This window comes from Benincasa hispida, chromosome 6 (assembly GCF_027475165.1).
Source record: "Benincasa hispida cultivar pf3 chromosome 6, pf3_genome.v1.1, whole genome shotgun sequence".
NCBI lineage: Eukaryota > Viridiplantae > Streptophyta > Magnoliopsida > Cucurbitales > Cucurbitaceae > Benincasa > Benincasa hispida.
The window spans coordinates 26,390,790-26,416,481 of record NC_143483.1 but is presented as its reverse complement, the minus strand read 5'-3'; the positions used below and the strand labels follow the sequence as shown (position 1 = coordinate 26,416,481).

At 39.6% G+C, this 25,692-nt stretch overlaps 1 pseudogene; it reads right to left on the bottom strand.

Annotated features, from left to right (window-relative positions):
- Positions 1-703: 703 nt before the first annotated feature.
- LOC150035544 (uncharacterized) lies at positions 704-5,762 on the bottom strand (annotated as a pseudogene).
- Between the last annotated feature and the right edge of the window lie 19,930 nt (positions 5,763-25,692).

Here is a 25,692-nt window from a genome sequence, read left to right as displayed (position 1 = left end):
GTAACCGTCAAGAAAACAAAAGAATTCATTCCCTACAAGTTGATTTAACATTTGATCAATAAACGGGAGTGAAAAGTGGTCCTTCTTCGTGGCTAGATTTAATTTTCGGTAATCCATACATATTCTCCACCCCATAGTTGTCCTTGTGGGAATTAACTCATTCTTGCTGTTGGTGACGACTGTCATTCCCCCTTTCTTTGGAACACATTGCACTGGGCTTACCCAGCTGCTATCTGATATAGGGTAAATGACGCCTGCATCAAGCCACTTCATTATCCCTTTCTTCCCAACCTCCCTCATGGCAGGGTTCAAACGGCGTTGTCTTTCTATAGATCCTATTTTTCCCTCTTCAAGATGAATCTTATGCATGCAATACGAAGGACTGATCCATCGAATGTCTGCTAAGGTCCATCCCAAGGCTTTTGCATTTCTTTTCAGGATCTGGATGAGTGCTTCCTCCTTCTCTTTGCTCAGCGAGGCAGATATAATAACCGGTAAATTGTTATTGCCTCCTAAATAAACGTATTTGAGGAGCACTGACAACAGCTTCAACTCTAACATAGGTAGTTCTTCTAAAGATGGTTAGTACGTTGCATTATTCATTCAGATAACTTGATTGTTTCAAAATCTGACTCAATTTGAATTGCGGCGTAATTCTCCTCCCACATTGCGTCGATCCCAAAGTCTTCTTCCTCCAATTCTTCTAGGGCTCGCGCCAATGTTCTTCCTGCAATTCCTCAACATATTGACAATTTTCGATATCACTCAGGTATTTCAACACATTGAGAACATTGAACTTAACTTGCTGATCATCGACCCTGATGGTAAGTTCTCCTTTCTGTACATCGATCAGCGCTCACCCTGTTGCAAGAAATGGGCGACCCAAGATGATAGGCACCTCAATATTAGCTTCATAGTCTAATATGATAAAGTCAGCAAGGAAGATGAACTTATCTACTTGCACCAGTACATCCTCTATTTTGCCCTCGGGATGCGTTATTGATCTATCGGCCAACTGTAATGTAATTGTGATTGGTCTTGCGTTGCCAATATTTAACTTTTTGAAGATTGACAAGGGCATTAGGTTTATACTTGCCCCCAAATCACATAGTGCATTTCCGACTTCTTTTCCCTCTATCAAGCATGGCAATGTGAAACTTTCAGGATCTTTCATTTTAGGGGGGATGTTATTTTGAAACAGTGCACTGCACTCATATGTTAATGCAATCAATTATTCTCCTCGATCTTCCTCTTGTTGGCAAGTATGTCCTTGAGGAATTTCACATAGCTCGGCATTTTTTCCAAAGCTTCTATCAAGGGAATGTTGATATGTAGTTGTTGGAGAACATCCAAGAACCTCTGGAATTGTTTATTATCATCTTTCTTCCTCAGCCTAGATGAGAAAGGTGGAGGATCCCGCCATACTTCCTGTTCAATTGGTTGTTCCTTGAGGTCCTGCGCTTGTGTTTTAGGAGTTAGAGGTTGCAGTGATTTTGAATTTAAGTCTTACCGAGATTCATCCTTTGTAGAAGTATTTCCTTCTGAACTGGTAGTTCGGTTGTTCGTGGTTGATTGGTCATTGTTGATAAGTCTATTGATCTTGTTACTGAATCCGATATTGGTGGCACGGGGACCGTTGTCTTGCCACTTCTTAATGTCACTGCTTGACATTGCTCTTTACCACATGGCCACGATGCTCCCGAGCTGCTAAGCAGCGTACCAAGCACTTTATTCTTAAGTTCGATCGTAAGCTGTTCAATTTATACCTCCAAGTTTCTAAGGGAGGAAGCTTGCGATTGCTTAATTTTCTCGTTCTTCTCAATATAATGTTTCCAAAGATGAGGTACTACAAGAGATGTAAGAAAAGGATGGTTAGTCATAGGGTTGTATACCCTGAAAATTACCTTGGTTGTGATTCTAATTAATGAAAACCGGAGGATTGCCTCGATTCTCAAAATGATTGCTTTGATGATTACTTTGGCCCCCCTGATTGTGATTCTCGCCTCAATTGAAGGTTGGGTGATTCTGCCAACCAGGGTTGTAGGTGTTGTCGAATGATTCGTTGTGAATAAAGTATATGAATTGTTGATTCAATGGACAGACTTCCACTGAATGTCCCTCTCCACATTGAACGCAATTTATTGCGGCCACGTGTGTCAACGCATTGGCTTACGCTGAACTTTGAGAGAGATGTCCTTGCTGAATAACCATAGTCTGAAGGAGCGAGGTCATTGTGGTCATCTAGTCTACATGGTGATCATTGTATCAGCTGGTACAATGGCACCTTCTGCTCTTTTTATTCTGAACCTCTCCTCATACCCGTTATCTAACCACTCATTTGTATTTCATGAAATGCGATCCAAGATGATCTTTGCTTCCATATACTTCTTGTCCATTAATCCTTCTACTGCAGAGGCATCAGCAACTGCTTGCGTTGATCGATCCAAGCCATTGTAAAAAGTCTCCATCAAAACGTAATTGGGAATCCCAATGTGCAAACAGTTGTTCACTAATTGCCTGAATCATAGCCAGGCAGCGCTGAAAGTTTCATAACCCTTCTGTTCAAAATACAATACGTCCCTCCGTCTTCTCGCGTTGACGGCTGGACGGAAGAATTTATTCGTAAACCTCTCGACCAACTGATCCCATGCGTTGATCTCATTTGGCTCTAATGACTGAGCCCACCTCCTTGCCTCATCTCGTAGTGTATACGGGAAGAGACAATCTAATTCCTTCTAGAGTCACACCAGGTATGGAGAATGCATTGCATATTTCCACAAAGCGGGTCAAATGAGCATGCAGGTCTTCTTCTTGTAGACCTCCGAATTGTCCCACATTTTGAATCATTTGAAGCATTATCGACCTTATCTCAAAACTTGCATTCTCCTCAACCGTGGGTCTTGAAATTCTAGGCGAGAAGTTGTAAAAATTCAGTGTCGTATAATTCCTTATTGGGATATTGCGGTCAGCAACAAGAAATACAAGGTCTTGCGCTGGCCAATTTTCCCCTTGATTTCCCTCGGGCCCCTCATTATTGTCTGCCATTTTTCCTCTTCGCCTAACTTGGTCCTGATGTGCTCTTGCGCGAAAAATACACCTGATCTCTGGGTCAGCTTAGAATTTTTGGATCAATTCCAATACTCATAAACCGTCAGCCTGCTCTTCGCATTAAACAGACAGTATAAAGAGATCTGTCCTGCAAAATACCACAAAAGTATTCAACACTAACCGTTACCAATCTCCGGAAATGGCGCCATAAACTTGGTGACATAAATTTAATCTCTTTATCTAAGTCTAACGCATGGCTTGTGAATGAAATGAATGATGTGCTCTATATGTGATACTACGTCTAAATATATGCGTTGTTAATGATATACTCGTAGTATGCAATGGAGTAGTGCGTGTCATAAGTTTCCTTGCACTGAAACCAAGTATAATTCCAACGCAAGTTTCTCAGAATGATCCGAGGTCGAACACAGGGATTGTTTTGGTTAATGTGTTACTTATGTGATACATGCGACCGGTTTTTAACAATGAATAAAGAATGTGGGTTTATACAGAAATATAAATTGCGATGAAAGTAAAATTGCATTGATAAAATAAAATCCTAAACTAATATGATACAAGATACATGATACATGATACTGAGGTCGAGAACTGACTGTGAAGTTGTACAAAGAATCGATGTATGTGATGGCAAGTCTTTATGAATGAAGCAGAAAGAGAAAGAGTAAATATTAAAAAGATCGCAAGTTGTCAATTGTGTTAAAGATGCAACTAAGGTTCCACTTAACCTTATCATACACCTCTCGGTGATCGGCCGCGTTCCCATATCTTTATGGTGAAACAGGGATGAACATGATGAACGCAAGATTGTTTCCATCTTTGGAAATACTTCTTGCTTTAGTTAACGCGTTCTTCCAACCTTCTCTTGATAGGCGAAATAACATCTTCACTTCTACTCTCACAGGTGAAGATGCCGTCGAGCATGCTTTAGCTAAACTTAATTATTTCTTTAACCCAAATTAACCCACTCTCTTAATTCTTGCTATTTACTCAGGGGATTAAGAACACATCAAGGATAAAATGATTATAGATGTGCGGAAAGAGACAGAGAGATGACAATGGTGACTTTCATAACATTTAATTCTAAAATTAAGCATTTGATACATGTTGTGAATGAAAGATTAGAGAAGATGAATACAAATGATGAAATAGAGATTAGAAACAAATATAGAAAGAGTGTCAACGTCTTGACACAGATCCTGAATAGACATTATGCTTGCCGGCATGTGGAAGTGGTGGAGAGGAAAGCTTCCCTCTCAGGCTTGCTTTCCTCGTAGAATTGAACTTCGCACAGAGCTTCATCTACGAGAATTGGACCGATTCTCTGCTCGGAGACTCACCTCTCGGCCTTGTCTCGTGAATCGCTCGGATCTACTCTGTAAGTCGCTTCAGACCAATCTCCCTCTCAGAATTAGTATATCCACGTCTCTATGTATACATGTATATCTTTCAGTGATTTTGCAGAAGCTATTTATAGGTAAGGCTTGACTCTTTGCATTTGTGGTCACCACTATATAGTTATGGTAGTTCCTAAAATGGCGGAATGAGAAAATTCCTTTTGTTACGCAATCAATCCATCAGAAATGCACAACTGAAAGTTGTACACTTTTCAGAATCTTCCGCAAATTCGTTGCTCTTTACATCTTCGATCTGTCGCCACATGCGGTGTTGTTTTTTATTACCACATGCAGTTAAAATTTTGTTGATCGCTAAAGCTCTTGATCGATTGTTGCATGCCCTGTCATTGCGTTGATCATCTCTTCATTCTTGATTGATGGGCGCAATGCAACGTAGATGCGTTGTTCATTTTGTCTTTGAGCCATGAACGCATGCGGTGACTGATTTCCTGCAAAACAAAAATTGAAACAATCTATTCTACCATCGCAATGGTGTTAATGAGTGTATTGATGACATTTCATAATTCTCGTATTTCTAAGCCAATTTGTATACTATCGACGTAAATTTTCTATCTTTTTGCCGCAATATCTAAATAAAACAGTATAAATAACTTGTATTTCTATAAGTTATCACACGGATGTGGGCACAAGTTACCCCACATTTAATTGTCGAAAGATTGACAACGACATTAAATTTATGCTAGCCCCCAAGTTACACAAAGTTTGCCTAATATAGAGTCCTCCTATGAAGCAAGGAATAGTGAAGCTCCCAGGATCGCTCATCTTCGGTGGGAAAATAGATTTGGAACTTTGCGTTAGTGCCACCGTGGCATTTCCAACGCCTCTCTTCTTAGTTACCATGTCCTTCAGAAACTTGGCATAGGCAGGCATTTCCTCAATCACTTCACTAAAAGAAATATTCACATGTAATTGTTTTAACATAGACAAGAAGCGTTGGTATTGTACCTCTTCATTTTTCTTCTTCCTTAGCCTTTGAGGGAAGGGTGGTAAGTGAACTTTCACGGTTCCCATTTCATTTGACTTTGAGGTTGATGCAACCTCAGGTTCTACTGCTTCATTTTCTCTTTCTTCTTCTTGCGTTACTGCAATCTCAGGCTCAGTTGCAATGAAAGTTGCTCTATTCTGCTCTTTCTTTTCTCCTTCCACAGTCTTTCCACTGCGCAATGTCACAGCCTGACATTGCACCTTTTCTAATCCCTCTGGGTTGCGTGGAAGCTTGGTTGAACTTGGCAACGCCCCTTGCGATCTACTTTTTAGCTCATTCGCAATCTGGCTCATTTGCAATTCAAGGTTCCGGATGGATCTAGCCTAACTTTGAAGCACTATCTCGTTTTTCTCTATATATTGCTTCAATAGGCTCTCTAGAGAAGAAGATTGCGTTGGTTGTTGTGAGCTACTTGCTTGGTTTCTCTATTGACCGTTGTTGCATTGAAAGAATCCTGGTGGCCCTTCTTTCTGCACCGCAGTTTGAAAATTTTGTTATTGAATCTTCCAAGCAAAATTGGGGTGGTTTCTCCACCCGGAGTTGTAAGTGTTTGAAAAGGGATTATTCTTTACAAAATAGACAGATTTTGGATTTTGCGGGCAATCTTCCATCGCATGCCCATCACCGTAAGTCACACACGTTGCGGTGTTTTGACTTATTGCGTTGATTCGCCCACCTTGCGGCGTTGGGCTGCTGATCGCCATTCCTTGAATCAAATTCATCATTGCAGTCATTTAGTTTTGTAATGAAACAATGGCACCGTAATTTACGTTAGAATCTTTGAGTCTTAATCTCTAGTCACTCTCCCTCCAGTCTTTATGGTTCTTGGAGATGTGGTGCAGGATATTCTTCGCCTCATCATAAGTTTTGTCAAGCAGACCACCAGTTGCTGCCATATTGGCAATGGTCTGTGAAGAACGATTCAAACCATGATAGAAAATTTTCATTTGAAGGCAATCTGGTAGCCTGTTATGCAGACAATCCCGGACCAACCTTTTAAACCTCGCCCAAGCATCACTGAGCAATTCGTCCATATCTTGTTCAAAATTAGTAATAAGCTTCCTTCGTCTTGCATTCTCGGTAGGTGAAAATACTTCTTCATAAACTTCTCCACCACCTGCTCCGAAGAAGTGATCTCTCCTAGTTCGAGCGAATAAGCCCATTTCCTAGCCTAATCATAGAGAGAAAATGGGAACAACGTTAGTCGAACTTCCTCAGCAGTGATGTTCGGGAACACAAAAGTATTGTAGATTTCAATAAAACTTCAGAGGTGGGCGTGTGGATCCTCACCATGCCTTCCTTCGAATTGACCTGCAGCCTGGATCATCTGCAGCATCACCGGTTTCATTTCAAATATACTTTCGTCTAAGGCAAGCCTCATGATTCCTAGAGAGAAATCATAGAGTTTTGGCGATGCATAGTCCCTAATGAGCCTACTATGATCATTTGCCAACAGAATCGGATTTGTCATGACATTGTTGTTGTTTGGTGCTCCATTTCCAGGTTGCTCCGCCATCTCTTCTTTGTCGGATTGTGGTTGTTGTTGGCGGTCTTTTAGTCTCCTTCGAAATGTTCTCTCAATCTCCGGGTTGTAGTTTGCCAGAGATTGAGAGTTCTGCAGAGAATTCAAAAAAAATTACCGTTAACAACTATTTTGCCTAAGTCCCCGGCAACGGTGCCAAAAACTTGATGCGTTATTTTATTGAATGAAAATATGGATAATATGCGTTGATAGATTGCATTGTGCACTCAAGTTTCCCCAGTGAAATTCAAGTGTAGATTCCCCTGGGTTTTCTGGTAAGTCCAAGGTCGAACACAGGGACTTGTGAAAATAGTTACGTTGGTAATATTTATGAAAACTTTGTGGTAACCAAGTAAATAAATAATTTTTGGGTGTTTTATTGCGTTGATAAAAAAAAGAGAGTAAATACAGGCGGTGGATTTGAGAAAGATAGTTGCGTTGATAGATGCAATGAGTATGCGATGAAAGGGTTGATAAGGTCTCTTAGCTAGCATTACTTGGGAATGCGTCAAACCTTGCGATCATGTTACAACCATGCATAGCAAGTCATTACCCAATGTAAATGCGATGCTCCTAAGTCTAGGACACATGTGTTGAACGCGAAATGTCTATAGAGCTTATCCCTAAGTCTCTACTCTTGTCGTATGCGATGATGCAAAATGCATGAAAGCATGTTGACCGCATACAATCATACCTCATTGCTAAGATGCATGCGATGCATTAATAACAAATAGTGCTCATTTCTAAGCGCCTATCTCCTATTTATGCATTCTAATCTGGTTCTTCCAAACCTAGATTCTGACCTGACCTTCCCAAGTCTAGATCCTGTCTTTAGACTAGCCTCCCGAGTATCTCTAATAGACAAATGAAGCATACATAAACAAGACAATCGCAAAGATGAAGATTCCCCCATTATGCCAGCTAACTACTTCTCAACCCATTCAACTAATTTAGCTACTCATGCATAAATAACAGAGAGTGAACAGATATAGAGAAAGACATTCCATTCTTATAACTTAGTTGAGTACAAAATGACAATGGAAAGTAAAGGTAGAGAGCCTAGTAGCAATTCCTTGCTAACCGAGGCTTTTTACACTGAATCTCTTATTCTGACCTACAAATGTTCCCACTTCTGCAGACGTCGGCCCTCTCTCTGTCTTGGAACTTCTAGTGCTTTCCCATGCTTGCCGGAACGATCTACCGGCACACCTTCTTCCTCGCGTCTGCCTTAAAATGAAAGAAAACTATAGACAGAGGCGTGAACTTGTAAAGAGATGAAAGAAAACTACGGGTAGGTGGCCTTCACAACTTAACTCTTATCAGCATGGGTTTCCCCATTGCATTGACAATGGAGTTGTTATTCTCAAAATTTCTCTCTCTTTTTTTTTTTTGAAATAGCAAGGTCGAAAATAAATACCTCACCCCCAAATTTAAAATCGGCAATGTCCTTATTGCCAAAAGATTGAAAGAAGTCATGTGATGTTCTCAGAAGGCTTCGTAAAGAGAGTTTTAAAGAAAGCTAGCAGACCCCTAACTTCTAGAAATATTTCCTAAGGTGACTATCTTAAAATTAAGTTGACTCTGGTATATATGAAAGGAATAGAAGTATGTTTTTCATCATAGAAATCATCATTGGCAAAGAGACAACATGCGGTAACTTACTAAGTTTATCCATGTCAAATGATTGTGGTAATCAAAGAGGATGCGGTGATAAAACTTCTAAAACTAAAATGTGATGCGATAGTGCAAAATTTGAAATAAAGTGAAGGAATAATACAACACCCAAATTCGCGATGTCGCCCGCATTGTATATTGATGCATCCTTCTTTGCGACGATCTATTGCGGTGGTGGAATAAGATAAGTTGCTTCTTCGTGTAACACCTCCGCAATCCTACGCCTCAATTATTTAAAGAAAATAGAGAGAGGGTAAAATAATTTTAAACAAAACAAAACTTTTTTTTTTTTTTTGGAATAAGAATAGATAAAGTGCTAAAAAGATTCCATAGTAGAGAAGAATTGAAGATTCCATGATTCCCAAAACTTACGTCCCTGATGAATTTTAATCGTCTGATAACGCAGGGACCACCTACTTCCTTCTTTATTCAAAGTTTTTCAGTTCCACGGACTCGACTTGGCGATGCCAGTCTTCTCCGTGATATGCTTTTACTCGCTGCCCATTAACTTTTAATATGTTGGTTCCGACATCATTTGATAATTCAACTGTGCCATGCGGTCTAACTATGAATGGTCTGGACCAACGTGACTTTAATTTTCCAGGGAAGAGCTGTAGTCGTGAGTTAAATAGTAAGACCTTCTATCCGACTTGGAGGTTCTTGTCATATATGTGTTTGTCATGCCAGCGCTTGGTGCACTCTTTGTAAATTTTTGTGTTCTCATATGATTAATCCTCCATTCCTCCAGCTCGACCAGTTGAAGTTTTCTCGTTTCTTTTGCTTTCTTCAAATCGATGGTCAGTTTCTTCACTACCCACAATGCCTTGTATTCCAGCTCCAAAGGCAAATGACATGCCTTACCAAATACCAACGCATATGGGGACATACCTATGGGGGTTTTAAATGCAGTCTGTATGCTCACAATGCATTGTCGAGCTTTGTTGCCCAATCATTTTGTGAAGGCCTTGCTACCTTCTCGAGTATTAGCTTGATTTCTCAATTGGACACCTCGGCCTGACCATTTGTCTGCAGATGGTATGCGGTGGCCACTTTGTGGAGAATGTTATATTTGCGCAGCAGCTCCTTGACAGTATGATTGAAAAAGTGAGACCCTTCATCGTTTATTATGGCACGTGGAGTGCCAAAACGAGTGAAAATGTTTTTCTTCAAGGATTGAGAGACTACCATCGCATCGCTTGCGGCGCATTCTACTGCCTCTACCCAATTGGATACATAGTCGATGACTAATAAAGTATAATGTTTACCATTCGAGGGAGGGAATTGTCCCATGAAGCCGATACCCCATACGTCGAACAACTCAAGCTCCAGGATGATGTTCATCGACATTGCATGTTTCCATGAAATGTTACCTATGTGTTGGCACCGATCACACTTTATCACGTAGTCAATTGCATCCTTAAACAGTGTTGGCCAAAAGAATCCACTCTGTAAAACCTTAGCTGCGGTGCACTGTCCTCCAAAGTGCCCACCATATGGTGAGTCGTGACATTGCGATAATATGCATTGTTGAGCAGCATTTGGTATGCATAGTCGTAGAATCTGGTCTGCCCTAATTTTGTATAGATTCGGCTCATCCCAGAAATATGATCTACATTCGTGTTTGAGCCTCCTCTTCTGGTGGCAGTATAATATTATGGAAATTGCTCGCAAACCAAATAGTTGACTATGTCAGCATACCATGGCAATTTTTCAATATGGAACAGCTGCTCATTTGGGAACACCGAACTCACCTCTGACTCATTGCGGTCGACCTCAGGGTTTTCCAATCTAGACAAGTGATCCGCAACTTGGTTCTTTGTCCCCTTTCGATCAATAATCTCTATGTCAAATTCTTGAAGGAGGAAAACCCATTTGATCAACCTCGACTTTACGTCCTTCTTTGTCATTAAGTACTTTATCACCGAATGATCAATATGGATGAGTACCTTTGTTCCCAGCAGATATGCTCTAAATTTTTCCAACGAAAAAATTACCTCAAGTAGCTTTTTCTCTATGGTGATATAATTGGTCTGAGTAGGATTTAACGTCTTACTCGCATATGCGATGGGATGTAAGATTGTTTTTCTCTTTTGTGCCAAAGCTGCTCCCATCGCATACCCACCTGTATCGCACATTAATTCGAAAGGAAGTGTCCAATCAGGTGCAATTAACACGGGTGCGGTAATCAGTGTATTCTTCAAAACTTTGAATTCGTTGAGGCAATTGTCATCAGAATCAAATTTTCTACCAACCTTCAACAACGCACTCAGTGGTCGTGGTATTTTCGAAAAGTCTTTGTGTGAAACCCGGATTTCTATTTTCCTTACTTAAGCAAGCGATAAAAGGAATTAACTAAGTGAAAGTTAAATTCTAAGTTAAGGGGAAGGAAATTTCTAAGTGTTATGTAGATTTTCCTTGAATAATTTAAGTTGAGCTTTAATTGGTAAAATTGTAATGAAATTTGTATAATAAATAGGTTGTTGAAAAAAATTAGTGTGATTGGTGAAAAAAGGAATGGAGATTTGAAAGGAGAAAATAATATTGGAAAAGTTGGGAAAAAATATTAAGTGGGAATAAATATAGAAATTAAGTACATGGAATTAATGTGGAATAATATGAAGATTGAGTTTGGAAAATTCGGGGAAGAATACGGCTAAGTATGAAAAATTAGGTGAAGTACGGAGTAAGGAATTAAGGAAAAATATAGAAAATATTATTTTGGAATTATCCTGGAAGATCCGTGTAAAAATATCATTAAGTGGTGAGTAAACGGGTAAAAAAAAATATACGGGGAACATTTGCCACAGTAGCTAAAGATGGAGAGAGAGAGATCATTGAGATCGAGACCAGCGAGATTGGAGAGGAAGTGGGAGAGAGCGAGATTGGATAGAAGATGGGAGAAAGCAAGACCAGTGAGAAAGCTGGGGACAGCGAGACCAACGAGAAAGCTGGAGAGAGCGAGAGTGGAGAGAAAAGTTGGAGAGAGCGAGAGTGAAGAGAGCGAGACTAGCGAGATAGTGGGAGAAAGCGACACTGTCGAGAGTGGAGTGAGTGACACTGCCAAGAGCGGAAAGAGCGAGAGCGCCTATGCGTTAGCCTTACTTTGTCCGATTCGAACATCACGCCCACGCCTCGCCTATGCATTGAATGGCCGAGCAAGCTTTTAGGCAATGTATTTGGACGCGTTGCGGTGGATTATGCATGTAAAAACCTTAATTTGAATACAAACAAAGCTTGAAGACATAAGGGCAAACGTCAATTAAAATCTAGGTGTCCGATTAAGCGAAATTCTACACCCTAAGAAATTGTGTTGGATGCGTTTGGGAAAAACACATTGAACTAAGGTGAAGTCAGCTTACGTTGATAAAGGGAGGATTAAACATTTGGTCATGTAGCCAAGTAGGTGTTGTCAATCTCACAAGCAATTTTGAATGCCTATAAATAGGGAGTTGGGATTTCATTTTCAAATCACACAAAAATCATAAATTTCGTAGAGAAAGTAGAGGGCAGTAAGGGTTCAGAGGAATGTGTCAAATTTGAATGAGGAGATATTCCAATCTACTCGTGCGTTTGGAGTGATTCCAAATCCATCTAAAAGCTCTAGAAGTCTAGTTTTCAGAATAGAGCTGTCGGAGGAAAAGGCTCAAAGGAACTGGGCTGGAGGTTGAGAAGAAGGTAGAAGGGTCAGACTATCGGATCAGTCTGGGCCAGTCTTGAATATTTTAAGATTCCGGCCAAAACACGAGAAATTCTGAGCTGAAAGTTTAGGGTAAGATTTCTAAGACATTTTAGAATAAGTTTGTAGAAGGAAGTATTTCCAAATAAGGTTTGGAACTATGAGTAATCTAAGTTGGAAATTGAATCTGGATTCTAGGGGTGAAAAAGGAACCCGAGGAGCTACTAGAGTGAAAAGTTTCTAAGAGTTCGAGGTGAGTGGCTAAAATGTTTTCAAACTAAAATGTTTTTAAACTTTTTGAATACAAAGGTTTTATAGAAAGTATGTTTACGAAAATAATTCTCATGCCTACTAGTTTTATAAAGTGGTTTCCAAGAAAGTTTGAATTGTGATTTGAACGCATGCATATTGTTGAAAAACTATTTACATATGTATATGTATTGATTTTATCCAGCATGCGTTACCATCTTCAAAGCCATGTTGTATATGTGTTATACTGTACATGCTTTAAAGAGAAAAGTTTTTATAAATAGTTCTGGTAAAATGCGATGCCAAAGTACAAGAAGAAGGCATCCACCCAACTAGATACTGAAGTACAAGGAGAAGGTATCTATTAGTACTGAAGTACGTTTGAGAAGGTACCAAGCCAACGAGATACTGAAGTACGTTGGAGAAGGTATCCTAGTAACTCGATACTGAAGTACAAGGAGAAGATATCTAAGCAGTAGTACCTAATGTGTGAAGGTACTTAGTGTGGCTATAGGTGAATAAAGTCAGAGATTGAGCAAAAGGGTTCTCTCTGGACTAGTAGTTGGTGTTGGGATTATTTTACCAGCTATATAGTACTTTGATTTGAGAAATGATTTTACTGTTTTATGTTTAAAATAGTTTTATATACATTATGCTTGGAAAATATTTATGCTGCAAAAGTTTATATTTCAGATAAAACTATTTTCTGAAATTATGCATGAGAATTTACTATGTTTTCTTAGTCACTCACTAGGCGTAAGCTCACCCTATTTTCAAATGTTTTTGTTCCCCCCCTCCGCCACAGGTAGCGGTCAAATCTTCTGAAGACAGCTCAGTATCTGCTCTACCACTAAAGAACCAAAAGACTTGTAACTGTTTGCTAGGTGGTTATAGTTAATATTGTACACATGTTACTATTGTTCATATAGGGACTAGGGTTTGTGAGTTTTGGGACTTGTAAATCTAATGTTGTAAATACTCTAAACATATTAAGTTTCTAAATTAGTAAATTGTAGGCCTAAAGATGTCCCGTTGCATATGAATTATAATGGGTATCAGAGTTATTCCGCAAAAGTTATTAGGCAATAAGTGTCAGCCCAAGGGTTGGTAATTGCTGCAGTCACGCCCTTCTCTAGGCTAAGAAGGTGATCTGGGGCGGGGTGTGACACTTTGATAAAGCGTTTATAAAATCCAGCATGCCCCAAGAAACTTCGTATAGCCTTCACGCTTGTTGGAGGTGGAAGTTTTTCAATTGCTTCCATTTTTGCTTTATCGACCTCCAACCCGTCCTGGGAAACCTTGTGCCCTAACACTATGCCCTCCTTTACCATAAAATGCCATTTTTCCCAGTTAAGCACGAGATTCATCTCCTCGCATCTTTTCAGTATCTTCTTCAAGTTGGCTAGACATACTTCATAAGTGTGCCCATAGACAGAGAAGTCATCCATGAAGATTTCAACAGAGTCCTCAAGATAATCTAAAAAGATGGCCATCATGCACCTTTGGAACGTGTTTGGTGCATTGTAGAGGCCAAACGGCTTGTGGCGAAAAGCAAAGGTGGGAAGGTGAATGTGGTCTTGTCTTTGTCTTCTAGAGCAATCATATGGTTATACCCGGCATAGGCATCTAGAAAGTAGTAGAAGTCATTTCTGGCTATACGGTCTAGCATTTGGTCAATGAATGGTAAAGAGAAATGATCTTTCTTTGTGGCCACATTCAACTTGTGGTAATCCATGAAAATACGCCACCTGATGATGGTCCTTTGCAGTATTAATTCATTATTTTCGTTTGGGACTACCATCATGCCACCCTTTTTAGGCACACACTACACGAGGCTGACCTACGTGCTATCTGCTATAGGATAAATAATGCCCGCATCTAACCATTTAATGATCTCCTTTTTAACGACCTCTTTCATCGTAGGGTTGAATCTGCGCTGATGTTTGATCGTTGCTTTGTGGTCTTCCTCAAGACAAATTCGGTGCATACAGTACACTGGGCTAATTCCTCGAATTTCGGTGAGGGTCTAGCCAATTGCTCGCACATGTTTCCTCAGAATACTCATCAACGCATTCTCCTGGTCTTTATTAAGCTTAGAGGAAATAACTACTGGTAGCTTCTCATTCTGTCCCAAAAATGCGTACTTTAAGTGGTTTGATAGGGTTTTTAATTCCATTGTTGTTGGTTCTACTAGGGACGGTTGCATTGTTTTTCTTTCTTCTTTTTTTGTCGGCTCTTCTTCTCGGGTTGCGATCATCTCTTCTTCCTTGCTTTTTTTTTGTTATGATCGCATTACAGACAGCAATGGATGTGCTTGCATCCTCTTCTTCATTCTCTTCGTCAAACTTTTCTTCTTCAATCAAATTCTGGTCATTGTCTGAGTCATGCAGGTCTTCTTTGTCAGGAAACTTCATGGCATGGATGATGTTAAACTTGAGCTTCTTTCCATTTATGCTCAAAGTGATCTCCCATTTATGCACATCAATCTGGGCACGACCTGTTGATAAGAATGGTTGCCTCAGGATGATGGGCACATCTTTGTCGGCTTTGTAATCCAAGATGATGAAATCAGCTGGTAGAATAAATTTGTCAATGGTAACCAGTACATCCTTCACCTTCCCCTCTGGATGCATCAGAGATCTATCTGCAAGTTGAAGAGTCACGGTCGTGGGTGCAAGTTGCCCCACATTCAGTTGCTTAAAGATCGACAGAGGCATCAAATTGATGTTGGCTCCAAGGTCACACAATGTCTGCCCAATGTATAGTCCTTCTATGGAGCAAGGTATAGTAAAGCTCCCAAGATCGCTCATCTTCGGTGGAATTATTGATTTCGAACTTTGTGTTAAATCCACCGTGGGAAACTTACCAGTGCCCCTCTTCTTGGTTAACATTTCCTTCAGAAACTTCGCGTATGCAGACATCTCCTCAATCGCTTCACTAAATGGAATATTAATGTGTAATTGTTTTAGCATAGACAAGAAGTGTTGGTACTGTACTCTGATGCTCGAATTTTATGAAGTGTGGAAAATATGGATGATGTGTGTTGGAGAATTGTGTTGTGCACTCGAGTATCCCTAGTGGAATCCAAGTGTAAATATCTATGAGTTTCCTGGTAAGTCTAGGGTCAAACACAGGGACTTGTGAAAATAGTTGCGTTGGAGATTTTTATGAAAACTTACGGTAACCAGTTAAATAAATAAGTGTTGGGTTGTTGTTGCGTTGATGAAAATAATAACGAATGAGGTAGAGTTCAAAAAGAGTTGGTAAATGGGAAATACGATGAATATGCGATGAACGGGTTAAGAAGGGTTTCGGCTAACACTCCCTAGGTTGCATTCATGCCTTGTGGTCATGCAACATGCATACAATGGTAAACCACCTCTCGGCATGAATGCCACGGCTTCTAAGGTTAGAACGCATGCGATGAATATGCGATAAGTCTATAAGCTTATATATAAACCTCTATCTCTATTTATGTGATGGCAACATGACATTCACACAAATATGCGACCATATAATATCATTCCTATTCCTAGGATGCATGCAATGCAAGTTAACAAACAGAGCTTATCTCTAAGTCCCCATCTCTTGTTTATGCAAGCCTAATCTTACTCTTTCAAATCCAGATTCTAACCTAGCTCTCTCAAGACATTAGGTTATTTCTTTAGATTCTCTCTCGAGTAACTCTAAAGGGGTATTTTGCACAACATAAAACAAGACAATCGCAAGCAATGAACTTCCTAGATCATGTTAGCTTAATTCCTCTCAACCCATTCAACTAGTTTAGCTACTCATGTGTATTAAGAGAGTGAGCATATGTAGAAATAGAACTTCCATTGAATAGATATAAGATGAAATACAGAATAACAATGCAAGTATAGTAAATAGCCTGGAGCAATTTCTTGCTGTCAGGTGTTACACTGTTTCTACTCGTGCTTTAAAGATATTTTCACTTTCGCGAGAGTCGGCCCGCTCTTTACTTTTACGCCTCAATGTTCTCTCTCGAGTTGCCTTGGACGATCTCCGTCGTCACCACTCTTTTCTAGCTCCGCCATAAAATGGAAAAGAAAACTATGAACAGAGACTTGAACTTATAAAGTGATGAAGTAATCGACTACTTAACCCCTTCTTTGAAGAATGCACTTGGTATTTATAAGGCATCAAAGGTGAAAGGTGGCTTCTCTCTTGAGGTTGTATAGATGGGATAACTTTAATTCCTGATTGATGCGCCGGATAATTGTCACCGATAAAGCTGGATGTACTTTGTGACCGTTATCAGCTGTCAACTTAATTTCGATCCGACTACCGTCAGCTTTCTGTCCCATCGATCTTAATTGTCCTTTCGTCCAGATGCGCCCACCATGTTGCGATGATTCTTCTTGGGGGAAAGTTTGCAAGCACGATCAACACAAAGTCTTGCGGTAAAGTTGCACTCGACCAATGTATTCCTATGATCACATTCTTTGCATAGCGTTAATGCATTATTCCGCACAAAAATGTAAAGATCAACTGATCTAATTTGTTGGACGCATGCGACCGCAATATTATAGAATTTATGCTTAATGGACGCAATTTAACATATTCTATCAACGCAATCCAACATTGTTTAAGAACTTAGCACTATGATAACGTGCATTTCTGCCCGTTATCAACCTCTTTATTCTTCTTCTTTCTGAGTCTCTGTGGGAAAGGTGGTAACTGCACTGCCATGGTCCCCTTCTCTGTTTTCTTTGAGATGGATGCAACTTCTGGCTCTATTGCTTCTTTTTCTCCTTCTTCTTCTCGTGTCACCACAATTTCAGGTTTCGCCACAATGGGAGCAATCCGGCTGGGCTACTTTCTTTCTCCCTCCACAGTTTTTCCACTTCGCAATGTCACGACTTGACATTGCTCTTTACCTGATCCCCCCGGGTTGCATGGGAGTTCTGTTGAACTCGGCAGAGTCCCTTGTGGTCTGTTCTTTAGCTTAATTGCAATCTGGCCCATCTGTAATTCTAAATTGTGGATGGACGTAGCCTAATTTTGAAGCACAGTCTCGTTTTTCTCTATGTACTGCTTCAACAGGCTCTCCAAGGAGGATGATTGCAACGGATGCGAGCTACTGGCTTGATTGCTTGTCTGACCATTATTGCATGGGAAGAATTCAGGTGGCCCGTCTTTCTGCCTATGAAGCATAGACACAGATACGGCTATACGATACGAATATGATCGGATACGGTGATTCGTCAATTTCTAAAAAACTAAGATACAGATATGTCTAAGGATGCATCATTTTTTATATATTTTTTAATATATATATTTCTAAAACACGAGGATACTAATACGTTGAAGATACATTTAATTTTTCTTTTAAAAAATCAAGGATATAAATAAATTTAGTATACAAGTTAATAATAATACTCCAAAATATAATACAAACACTAAAATACAATACAAAAAAAAAAGCAACATCTAAGATGTTGAAGTACGATAGTTAATAAAATGCAATAAAAAAGTTACTCATATTGCAAATAAAAGAAAGAAGAAGATTAGAGGGAGAAGTATGAAGATAAACGAAGAACTTATTGTTGAAGATATCCAAATGGTTTATAATTTGATGGACTTTGTGGGGACTCAAATGTGAAGATGGAGATTAGATAATTCTAGTCTAGGGTTTAGTCCGTTATTTATTTATTTTTCATTTAATTTTGGACTCAAGTAGTGAGTTTTTTAAATAGGTTGCCTAATTTTAGATTGGGAAAGATTAGATGAATTACTCGTCTTTTTTCTTAAAAAAAAAGTATGCATAGAAATAGATACGTCAAATGCGTGTCAGATACGTATCTGAAAAGTATCTGGAAGTATAAATACATCAAATCGTGTGTCAGATACATATCTGGGATGTATCTGGAAGTATCAATATCCGATACGTGTCTGATACTAATTCTTTGCCTCACATGAAGTATCTATGCTTCATAGTGCGCCACAGATTGGAAATTCTGCTACTGATTCTTCCATGCAAAGTTGGGGTGGTTTCTCCACCCGAGGTTGTAGGTATTACAAAATGGATTATTTTTCACAAAGTAAATGGATTGTGGATTTTATGGGCATTCTTCCATTGCATGCCCATCATAGCAAGTCGCACACCTTGCGGTGTTTTCACTAATTGCGTTTACTTACCCATTTTGTGGTGTTGGGCTGCTGATAGCAATTCCCTGAATTAAGTTCATCATTGCGGTCATCTGATTCTGTAGTGAAGCAATAGCACCATTACTTGATTCTCAATCTCTGATCACCCTCTCCAGTCATCGTAGTATTTAGAGATGTGATCCAAGATATTCTTAGCCTCATCGTACGTTTTGTCAAGCAAACCACCAGCGGCTGCCGCGTTGGCAATGATCTGCAAAGTGGGGTTTAAACCATGATAAAAGATTTCCATCTGAAGGTAGTCTGGTAATCCATTGTGTGGACAGTCCCGGACCAACCTCTTAAACCTCTCCCTGGCATCGCCGAGCGATTCGTCCATGTCTTGTTCAAAATTTATTATGAGTTTCCTTCGTCTAGCATTCTCAAAAGGTGGAAAATATTTCTTCATGAACTTCTCTACGACTTGTTCCCATGAAGTGATCTCTCCCGGCTCGAAAGAATACGCCCATTTTCTTGCCTGATCACAGAGAGAAAATGGGAACAAAGTTAGTCGAACTTCTTCGGCAGAGATATTCGGGAACATAAAAGTATTGCAGATTTCTATCAAGCTACAGGGGTGGGCGTGCAGGTCCACGCCACGCCGTCCTCTGAATTGTCCTGTAGTTTGGATCATCTGCAACATCACCAGTTTCATTTCGAATCGGCTTCCATAAAGGGCAGGCCTCATGATTCCTGGAGAGAAATCATAGAGGTTTGGTGATACGTAGTCCCTAATGAGCCTATTGTGATCGTTTGCCAGTAGGATTGGATTTTCAATGATGTTGTTTTCGTTTAGTGCTCTACTTCTAGGCTGCTCTGCCATATCTTCTTTATCTGACTGTTGTTATTGGCGGTTTCTTAATCTCCGTCTGAACGTCCTCTCAATCTCCGGGTCGTAATTCGCCAGAGAATGAGAGTCTACAAAGATATCAGAAAAATTACCGTTAGCACACTATTTTGCCGAAGTCCCCGACAATGGCGCCAAAAACACGATGCGTTATTTTATGAGGTGGAATTATGGATGAAATGTAGTGATGAAAATGCGTTGAGTGATAACTTGTAGAAATACAAGTTATTTATGCCACCTTATCTAGATATTGCGGCCAAAAGTGAGTATATATGCATCGATTGTATGAAAATTAGCCTTGTATTACAATAATTATAAATGATTGCAGTTACACCCACTAACACCATAAAGATGGAAAACAAGCCGAATTTTATTCTGTTTTGCAGAATACCAAGTCACCACTTGCGCCAGAGGCTCACAAGAAGCTGATCAACGCATCTCTGTCACATTGCGCCCGTCAATCAACAATGAAGAGATGATTACCACAATGATGGCGCAATGCAACAGTCGATCTAGAGCTATGCTTCAACCGCATGCGGTAATAAAAACAAACACCGCATGTAAACCTATGATCAAAAGATGCAACTGAGCAATGCAAAAGCGGAGGATTGAGACAGGTGTACACCTAACGGTTGTGCAGAATTGAAGGTCTGATTGCATTACAAAAGGAGAAATATCCCTCCATCTTCGAATTACTATAAAAATTTGTGGGGACCACAACGCTGGAGTCAAAGAGCTGCACCTATAAATACCCCTTGATTTTAGAGAAATCTTATGCTACTTAATACGGGGCTAAATGCTGCTAGGTTATAGAGAGAAAAGGCTGAGCTGAGTGCTTTAGAGAAGAAATCCGGGAAGAAGACAAGATAAGGCTGAGAGGTGAATCTCAGATCCAACCTGTCAAACACCCGATCGGAAGCTCTGTGCAAAGATCCCTGCTATCGATGGAGCAAGCCTGAGAGGGAAGCTCTTCCTGCCATCGAATCCATCCTATCTGACAAGCAGTTCTTCATCAAATCTGTGCCAAGACATTGTCACTTGTTTGTATCTGTTCTATCTCTCTCTATTGTATCTCACTGTCTCTTTATCTCATCATTCGCACATCATGTATCAAACGCTTAATAGAAATATCAAATGTTTTGATAGATTCCATTTACCATTCTCTGTCTATTACCGTTCACCCATTACTCCCTTTCTTCACGATGTCTTCTTAATTCTTCGATAAGTAATATGAATTGGTCAAGTGCTTAATCTATATTAAAGTTATAAAATACGTTTAGCTAAGGCATGCTAGACGACATCCTTACTTGTGAGAGCAGAAGTGAGGACGCCATTTTGATCTATCAAGAGAAGGTCAGGAGAATGCGTTAACTAAAGTGAGTAGTACTTCCAGACATAGAAGCAACCTTGCGTTCATTACATTAATCTCTGTTTCACCACAGACATGTGGGAGCGTGGCCGATCACCGAGAGAAGAGCAGAACAGTGTTTGTATCTTCAATGCAATTGAGAACTTGCGTTATTTGTATTAATTGTATCTTCACAACATCCTCACTTGTGAGAGCATAATAGTTTTTCTTCCCGTGCATCCCACGTCTTTGCATAACTTTCACAGCCAACCTTAATCCTTGTAACTTGTACATGAAGCCTATATTTCATAACATCTAGCTTAGTTTTACTGTATTTCCATGTTTTTATCGCATCTTTACTACTTTCCTTTATTTTACTGCAATTTACATACTTGTACAAACACTCTCTTAAAAATTGAAAACCCGGTCGCCATGAACATACCGTAATAACCGAAACCATTTCCCCATGTTCGACCTCGGATCATACTGAGAAACTTGCGATGGAATTGCACTTGGTTCCATTGTAAGGAAACTTGTGATAGCGGATGGCATACTACGTGAATAACCTCAATTAATGCATACCTAGAAGTAGTATTGCATCCTCATAAGCATAGAACATCATACATCTTTAGCGCACACAACATTGAGCACTCAAGTTTTCTAAGTGGAATCCAAGTGTAAACCCCACTGAGTTTCTAGTAAGTCCAGGGTCGAACTTGGGGACTTGGGAAAACAGGTTGCAGTGGTAATTTTTAGAAAACTTTGCGGTAACCAAATAAATCAATAGTTGTTGGGGTGCTAATTTCGGTAATGAAAATAAACAAATGCCGCGGAGTTCAAAAAGAGTTGACAAACGGAAGATGCGATGAGTATGCGGTGAATGGGTTGAGAAGGGTTTCAGCTAACACTCCCTAGGATGCGTTCCTGCTTTGCGATCATGCAACACATACAATAGTAAACCATCTCTCGATGCAAATGCTACGACTTCTAATGTTTGAACGCATGCGATTTATGCGATAAGTCTATAGGACCTACACATAAGCCTCTATTCTTATTTATGCGATGACGAAATGACATACACACAAACAAGGCGACCACATAATATCATACCTATCTCTAGGGTGCATGCGATGTAGGTTTGCAAAAAGAGCTTATCTTTAAGTCCCTATTTCTAGTTTATGTAGTTCTAATCTTGCTCTCTCGAGTCTAGATTCTAACCTAGCTCTCTCAAGTCTTAGGTTCTTTCTTTAGACTCTCTCTCGAGTAGCTCTAAAGAGATGTTTGGCACAGCATAAAACAAGACAATCGCAAGCAATGAACATCCTAGGTCATGTTAGCTTAGTTCTTCTCAACCTATTCGACTAGTTTAGCTACTCATGCGTACTAAGAGAGTGAACAGATGTAGAATAAGAACTTCCATTGTATAAATATAAACATGAAGTACAAAACAACAATGCAAGAATAGAATAAAGAGCCTGGTAGCAATCTCTTGCTTCCCAAGCTTTTACACTGTCTTTTCTACTCTTGCTCAAAAGATAATCTCGCTCTCGCGAGAATCGCCCCGCTCTCTGCTTCTATGCCTCTGGGTTTTCTATCGAGTTGCCCTAAACGATCTTCCAGTGTCCCTACTCTTCCCTTGGTCCTTCTTAAAAATAAAACAAAACTATGGACAAAGACGTGCTGAGCTAACTGAACTGAACCCCTTTTTTGAAGGATGCCTTCTATATTTATAGAGCTTTGGGGTGAAGGGCGGCTTCTCTCTTATGATTGCACAGATGGGATGGCTTTAATTCCCTGACTGATGAGCCGAATATTTGTCACCGAAAAGCTGAATGTACTTGTTATCGTTAGCGGTTGTCAACTTAATTCGGATTCGACCGTCATCAGCTTTCTATCCCATCGTGATTAATTATGCCTTTCACCCAGATGCGCCCACCAAGTTGCACTAACTCTATGCGACAATTCTTTTTGAGCAAATGTTTGTGAACACAATCATCGCAAAGCCTTGCAGTAATGCTGTGCTCGACCAATGATTTCCTGTGATCACTCTTTCTACCTTGCATCAATGCATATTATGCATAAAAATACAAAAATAAACTATTTCTATGTGATGAACACATGCGACTGCAATTATAAACTTAATGCTTTTGGACGCAATCTAACATATTTTTATCAACGCAAGCCAGCATTGTTTAAGAACTTAGCACTGTAATAACGTGTATTTCTACCCATTATCATGATTCATTTGGAATAATCTCACAAAAAGGCTATCAAGTAAAAAGGTTTCACTAAGCGATAGCATAAAGCATACGCGATTGAGCTACGAGTTTACTATACGATGTTACTCGCTTAATCGTTGCTACACGATCGAGTATAAAAGTCTATACGATAGGCTTCCATTTACTAAGAGATCGAGTATTTCATCTATACGATATACAACATTCATATCCCACTTACTCGATCGTCTACCTCCTTCTTTCCTCAATCCAAAATCATATAGAGCTCACAACTCCTGTATTCTCACACTAAGAATACCAAGGTAACAATTGTGGTGGTGTTCTAGTTCCGTTCAAGGATTGAGTTGGACTCGATTGGGATCAAGGTTCATTCTAACATTCATTGAGATTGTGTTCTTATCGTTGCGTTCGAGTTCGTGCTGATTGAACGATTTGTTGAACTATCAAGGGATACTTGAAGAAGAGTTTTTCAAAGGTTTGCCTACTCCATCCCTGTTTGCTTCTTTTTAAGTAGCATTCTGTAATTTTTAATTATGCATAATCTATTCGTTTTCATTTGGACTATAATTTTTTGTGTTAATTCTCAATGAGTTTTGGAATAATCCGCTTCCGCTCAAATGATTTCTATTTAGATTTCCTTCAATTAGTATCAGAGCCAGGTTATTCTGATATTCCAAATTCCATTATTGTATTGAACTTCTTTTACAGTCGTTGTGGGTTTTAAGTGTTCTACAATGTGTTTAAGAGTTAAATGTGTTTGTGGATGTGTTGATGGATGTTTATGGGATGATTGCCTTTGTTTAAAGCTTTCTTTAAGTTTACAAAGTGTTAATTTGTAAGGGCCCCTGCATTTTTGGGCATAATTAACAAGAAATCGAGTTTGTATTCAAAGTGTTTGAAGTATTTTGAATCGTTCGTGATGAAGTTTCGAAGCATGGAGATGTTGTTCTCATCGAGGAAAAAGACCAAAGGTTAGTCAAATCGTGTAGCCCAAGCTAAACGATTGTTAAAATTTTGCTAAACGATAGTGTAGAAAAGTTTTGCCTGATCGTGTAGCATTTACTAAATGATTGTATAGTTGATGCTAAATGATTGAGTAAAAAGTTTACTCTATCGTGTTATGTTGGCTGCTCGATCGTGTCGACGCATGAGGTAAATGATCGTATAGATTTTTTTATACTCGTGGTTTATTAGGCATGCACACTAAACAATCGTGTAGTCCGGCATGTTTCATCACATAGTCACTAGCTACTCGATCACCCGGTATACGATACTTGACGCTTGCTCTGCGATCGTTTAAGCGATCATGCTTCACCATATAGTTGTCGTCTACTTGATTGTTTAAGGCATGCATTACACAAGTTATTTATGTCATCTTATCTACATATTGCGGCCAAAAGATAGTAATTATGCGCTAATTGTATGAAAATTAAGCTAGTATGACAATAATTATAATTTTTTAAAACTACACCCACTAACAATAATTATAATTTTTCAAAACTACACCCACTAACACCAAAAAGATGGAGAACAAGCCAAACTTTAGTCTGTTTTGCAGGAGACCAAGTCACCGCTTGCGCTCAAGGCTCATGAGAAACTAATCAATGCATCTCTATCACATTGCGCCCGTCGATCAACCATGAAGAGACGATTACCGAAGTAAAGGCGCAATGCGATAGTCGGTCCAGAGCTATGCTTCGACCGCATGCGGTAATAAAAACAAACACTGCATGCGAACCTATGATCAAAAGATGCAACTGAGCAATGTAAGAGTGGAGGATTGAGACACGTGTACAACTAACGGTTGTGCATAATTGATGGTCTGATCGCATAACAGAAGGAATAATATCCCTCCATCTGCGGAATTACCATGACCATCAAGTGGGGACCACAAGGCCGGAGTCAAAGGATCTGCTCCTATAAATACCTAAGCTATTTTAGAGAAAGATATCCTATTTGATACTGGGCTAAGTGCTGTAAGATTTTAGAGAGAAAAGGCTGAGGTGGGTGCTGAAGAGAAGAAATCCAGGAAGAGAACGAGATAAGGTCGAGAGGTAAATCTCAGATCCGACCTGCTATATACCCGATCGAAGCTCTATGCAGAGACCCCTGCTATCGGTGAAGCAAGCCTGAGAGGGAAGCTCTTCCTGCCATCGAAACCATCCTATCCGGTAAGCAGATCTCCATCGATTTTGTGCCAAGACATTGGCACCTGATTGTATCTATTCTATCTATCTTTCATTGTATTCCATATTTTTTTTATCTCTTCATTCATACATCATGTATCAAACACTTAGTAGAAATATTAAATGTTTCGATAGATTTCATTTACCATTCTCTGTCTATTTTCATTCACTCATTAGTCACTTTCTTCATTATGTTTTCTTAATCCCTTGATGAGCAATATGAATCACCAAGAACTTAATATGTATTAAAGTTATAAAATACGTTTAGCTAAAGCATGTTAAACGACATCTTCACCTGTGAGAGCAGAAGTGAAGATGT